A 6,218-nucleotide genomic window follows, 5' to 3' on the forward strand; every position below is an offset into this window, starting at 1 on the left:
GCCTTTGCTCCCAATTTGTTGCCTCCCAAATCTCTGCGCACACTTTCACACTGAAAGGACACGTTTTCACTCCAAAGTTCAAGTTTATTAAATAGGTACTTGCTAGAGAAGATGGATCTACACCACCGAACTCTGTCTGGAATCCAGCTATGGGTAGTCAGGAAAGGGTGCCATCAACCTTAGACATGATTTCACAGTCAGAAACTGTTGGGTGCAAAGATGCTAAAACCTTCGTTCTTTTCCATTGTTTAATTTGCACTGTTAAATTTATGTGTGTGCATTACACAGTTAACGGTATGTGAGCCAGCACGCCTCCAAAGTGTGTCTAAGCTCATTATCTGAAATCTGATGTGACAGCTTCACTTGGCCCCATAGGCTTGTGTGCCCTTTTGTTATAAATCTCCACCATTTGCTCTCTGATGAGGTGCAGGAACGTAGAAATAAAAGAGGACTGGCACAGCACGTTGTATGTTTGGTGTCCCGATAGCCTTGGCAGTAAGACGGCTGCATTGATGGGTCAGGGAGGGTAAAGCAGGGACTCAGGCAGCCCCACCCGAGGAAAAGGTATTTAATGCAGGTGGAAAAAGCCAGCCCCTCTTGCCTTTGGCAACTTCAGTGTTTTAATAAAGCGAGTGTTGTCTTTGTCCGGTTTTTGTTCTGTAAGTTTTCCTTGGTTTGTTGCCTTCAGTGGTGGTGGCAGCAGGCACTGGGCTTAGAAAGTAAGACTTATAGTGGTATCTTTAACAAATGATTCTTCTGAGAATATGGACAGTGTCGTAATCTTACCCCACAGACTTTTATTAAAAAATTGTGCAGTCCTGGCTGGTGTGACTGGGTTGGAGTGTCGTCTACTGGAAGGTCGCCAGTTTGATTGCTGGTCAGGGCACATACCTAGCTTGCAGGTTCAACTCCTGCCAGGGTGTGTACAGAGGCAACCCATCAGTGTATCTCACATTGATGTTTCTCTCTCCCTATCTAAAATTTAATAATAAATTATTGTGCAAAATTTCAAACGTCAAAAGTAAAGATGATAATATAATTTCCCCCCCATATATCTATCATCCAGCTTCAAATATTGTCAACTCCTGGACAAGCCTGTTTCATCTGTACCCCACCACTCACTCTGGATTATTTTAAAGCAAATCTCAGACATAATATTACTTTATACATTTTTCAGTTTAAAGCTCTAAAAGATGTTTTTAAAATGTAACCACAGTGCTCTATCACACCTAATGAAACAAATAACTCCATAATAATGGAGGGGAAAATCAGTGTTCAAATTTCCTTATCTCACAAATGTGTGTTTTACACTGTTCAAATCAAGATGTAGATGCAGTCTATGCATTGTTGGTTGATATGTCTGTTAAGTTTCTGATCATCTTTAGAAACTTATTCCCATGTACTTTGTACTCTTTCTCTCCCTTGTAATATTTTGCTTGAAAAAAATCAGGTCATTTTTTTCTTGAAGTTCCCAGTCTGGATTTTGCTAATCGCATCCTTGGGAGAGCATGTTCCTCTGTTCTATATTTCTTGTAATTTTGTGATTAGAGCTGTACTGTCTGATATGTTAGTCGTGTATGGCTACTGGGCACTAAAAATTGAGAGTTTGAATTGAAATTTGGGTTTGAATTGAGATGTACCATTACATATTTGGCTCACATTTCTATTGAACAGTGCTGATCTAGAAACTTGATCACATTTAGATTGGAATATTTTGGATTTACTATTTCATAGACCTGGTATGTAATTCAGGAGGACTAATGCCTACTTGTCTCCTTTTGTGACCTTAGAAGTCATTGATAGTCAAGTTGCATTTGGGGTTACCAAATAGTTTAATTCTGCCATTCTTTCTTTATTAGTTGGAATACTTCTAAAAGGAGTAATATCCCCTCACCAACTATTTTGTTATCCTCGGGTACAATTTGCATAGGAAAGACAAGAGATAAATATGTAATTTCCTTGATTTACTAGTTGTTTTTTAAAAAATATATTTTACTGATTTTTTTTTACAGAGAGGAAGGGAGAGGGAGAGTTAGAAACATGGATGAAAGAAAAACATCAATCAGCTGCCTCCTGCACGCCCCCCACTGGGGATCGAGCCCACAACCCTGGCATGTGCCCTTGACAGGAATCCAACCTGGGACCCTTCAGTCAGCAGGCCGATGCTCTATTCACTGAGCCAAACCAGCTAGGGCTACTAGTTTTCAAAATAGTGGTTTCTAGCCTTGTCCAAACTTGAGTGAATTTTGTGTTCAAGTTTCTTTGTGAACTCTGATCTAAACATATTTAACTTTCAACTCATTTTATTGTTTTCTTTATTGATTATGTCACCTTGAGCCAGTGGGAGTCTCTTTAACTCAGCTCCTTAGTTCCCATTTGATCTCAGTATTCTGCTCCAAATCTATTTTTCACATTTCCTACCCCAGAGGAAGAAATGACTGGAATCAGGTTCCTCTTCAGTGGAAAAAGGCATTTACAAGCCACAACCTGCATGATAGGGGGCTCATTATTACTGATGATCATTGCTGGTCAGTTCTTATTTTTTTCTGTTAGAACTAAGAACTACAGTTTTGTTGAGTCTCCAGCCCTCTTCTAAATCATGCCTTTTTAACACCTATACATAAGTACTCTATGTATTGAACAAAAATTAACGAAAATAGAGAAGCTCACTCAAAGACTAACCAGAAATGTATTGATTCATCATGTCTTATATGCAAGAATATTGTTTATCTTCCCAGTAGAGACAGCCCTGGACTTGTGGGGAGCTTTAACAAAATAATTTTATTTTTAAGAAATTAAATAAGTACAGGGAAGAAGAGAAAATTAAAAAAGAGGTTAGTTATACATTAATACCAAGAGTGTTCATCCCCGTGGCTGAGTTTATGACGTCAAAGACTTTGGTATAAGCCAACCAGCTTAATCACTCTAAAGCCATTCATGTTTCTTGTCCACGTGACTTTTGTGCAAGGATATATCAAGAAGTTTAGCTGGGATTATACCATCTGTTGTAGCAATTCACTCCTATGAGTTTGGCAACAGGGAAGCTATCCTGGGAATTACAAGGTAAGCACAAAGTATATCTTGTTCCATTCAAACAAGTATAAAATATAGCAGGAATGTGAAAGTTATGAAGTATTAGCAGTGGTATATAGTATGGGCTAGAGATTGAGGCATTTCCAACTTAATCTTTTTTTTAAAGCTTATAACCAGTAAGCTATTTTTGAATAATTAACTGTACTTTTGGAATAAGCTGCATTTCTTACAGTCTCTGAAGCAAAGATTGAAGGTTTTGAAGTGATTGGTGTTAAAGTGCATAACTAGACAGAACAGGGGACACTTCTCAACTTTATTAACTCATGCCTCACAGAATCTAGAGTCCTGGACTTAAACCATGTACTTGGGAAATTATTTTGATTTACTATTTTCCAGGTATGATGTTAAGTGCTACAGACATAAAAAGGAGCAAAAGGATTCCTGCCATCCTGGAGTTAGAGTAGAGAAGCCTAATGACTGTACAGATAATTAGTTACAATTGTGATAAGTGCTAAAAGTGCTCACCAATTTATATTTTTCGTTATTCAAATATTTACTAAGTGACTTTTGAGGATCAGATAATTTGTTGAATACAAGGGCTATCAAAATGAACAAAATACTAAATACACCCAAACACACGTTTTGAGGGAGATAAACATAATCCAATAATCATAAAAATGTGCTGTGTGTTTTGAAGGACAGATATGGTTCTATAAGATTAGGCCTCTTTTTTTTTTTCTTTTCCCAAACTGAGTGTTCTGAAATGCATTTAGATGAAAAATAGAAAATATCTATATCATATAATAAAGGTAAGAAATGTCATTCAGTTTATGTCACAAAATCAAATATATTTTATCCTGTGGGTCATAGTGAAAAAAATTGAAAGCCACTATACTAGGTGAACCTATCCAAGTCTGGGGCTCGGGAAGCTTTTTTGAAGAAATGATATTTCAACTGAGCTCTGACAAATGCACAGCTCTTAACTAGTTGGGAAGAGACAAGGAAGAACATAGCGAATATCTGGAATAGTCTATGCAAGAGCCTTGTGCTAGACCAGTGATTCCCAAAGTGGTCTATATCGACCCCCAGGGGTCTATGACAACCTGCAAGGGGTCTACGTCAGCGAAAAAAAATTTGGGGGTCCATGAAATGAAAATGGGGGCCCATGATAGTGGATCTCAACATACACTGATAGTACCTATTTACTTACATCATATTATCTTATAATATAAAAACATATACATTATTTATAAAAGTACATATGAAGTAAAAAATTTATTATATATGTTTATAAAATTGTGTAAGTTGTAGGATAAAAACCTGCACATAATGATATACCAGTATCATCTTGTTACAAGCATACGCGCAGTAAACATTCTTGCCAATTTTTGTCTCAAAGCTTCGCGAACTTGCACCGACTTGTTCAATTCTTCACTCTATAAATATGAATGTGAGAAAAATACGTTCATTCGTTTCCTGAATCTTGAATAGGAAAGTACTGAGAAAATATTTTAAAAAAATATAAACTGGTAGTTTATCATACAAATTATAGTGAATCAGTGTTATTTTGTTTGAGAATGCCGGAGAAAAGTAGGTACATTATTTTGAAACTGTTTGATGATGTTTTGACTATGGTAATACCACCGTGGATAATTAACCCATATGGTGAAATAGAAGAAACGAATGTCATAATACAAGAGGAACTGACTGAAATAAGTACAAACGAAGAACTTAAGGTTCAGTTTAAAAACGGATATCAGCAATTCTGGCTGCAAAAAAACATACCCGTTACTTATCCCGTATTATGGAATATAGCGAGGAAATTTTTTATTTCCTTTCCATCGTCATACCTTGTGGAAAGGGGGTTTAGCGCTGTTACCAATCTCCTAACGAAAAAAAGAAACAGACTGGACATCATTAGCCGAGGAGATTTAAGATTAAACCTTACAAAATTGACACCAAATGTTGATAATTTAGTATTAAAGCATCAGGTTCATCCTTCCCACTAAAAACATTTACTTATTGCTTAGTTTATTTTATGTTACGTATATTTTATATAACAGATACAAAATTTTATTTTGAGTAGTTTTAATTTAAATTCAATAAATAAATGTATAAAACTTAACACGTGTTTTTATTTCAAGTTTTTAACACTAAACTTCACTACAGTTAGAAATTTACAAAAAAATCAATATCAGGTAAGTAGGGGGTCTACCCAAAACCGAAAAACATGGCAAGGGGTCTACGGCACAAACAAGTTTGGGAACCTCTGTGCTAGACGAAGAGACCAAAGAGACTGAGGAACAACATAGCGAGAGGTGAGAGGGGAGGGGCCAGGCAGTGTTTGATTCTGAGAGCAGCTGGAAGCTTTTAGGAATGGTTGTTTGCTGCTTCGAAATGATCACTTTTGTCCCGGTGTGTAGAACACGATTACAATAATAGGGCGTAAGAGGATACATGGACACCAGTGGTCCAAGTGAGAGAGAACTGGGGGATGAAGAGCAGTTTGGGGGAGGGAAAACCAGGACTTCACTTTGGATATGTTGGGTTTGAGACACCCTGGAGACATCTTGGAGAAGTCTTGTAGGCAGTTGTGCATTTGAGTTGAATCTCAGAAGAGAACTGGAGGATTTCACGTGTGAGTTATTGGCACAGAGATTATTGATGTTATGGGCAAGGATGAAGTCATTGAGAGTATAATGGAGACTTTTAAACATAATCTAATGTCATTGCCTGGGCTCCTTGTAGACTGATTACCATAACCCCCACCCACCCTGCCCCTTGCCCTCAAACTCAGTCACAGCCAATGGACACAGGTCATCGGAGAGATCAAGTATTATGCTGTTTGCCGAAGCATCACAGACTGGCATTCCCAACACCCCACTCCCCCACCCTCACCACACCCCTGAGGCCCCTTCAGAGCTTTCTCCACTGTCTACCGAATGGAGTCAGAATGGAGTCAGCGCTCAGCCTAACGTTCAGGGCCCGCCCAGCTCCCCCAATCTTACTGGAACTGCTTCCCGGCACACACTATCTACTTGTTGAGCAGTGTGTCCCCCCACTCACTCTGCCCTGCCTCTGCTCCCTGGCTCACGTCACCCCTTCCCTGGTATTACACTCTCCACCCCACTTCTACCCTGCTCACCCCACCCTCCAGGGTCCGGTCAAGTCCCATCTTCCTGAAG

This window comes from Pipistrellus hanaki, assembly GCF_964339955.1.
Source record: "Pipistrellus hanaki genome assembly, chromosome: 1".
Lineage (NCBI taxonomy): Eukaryota > Metazoa > Chordata > Mammalia > Chiroptera > Vespertilionidae > Pipistrellus > Pipistrellus hanaki.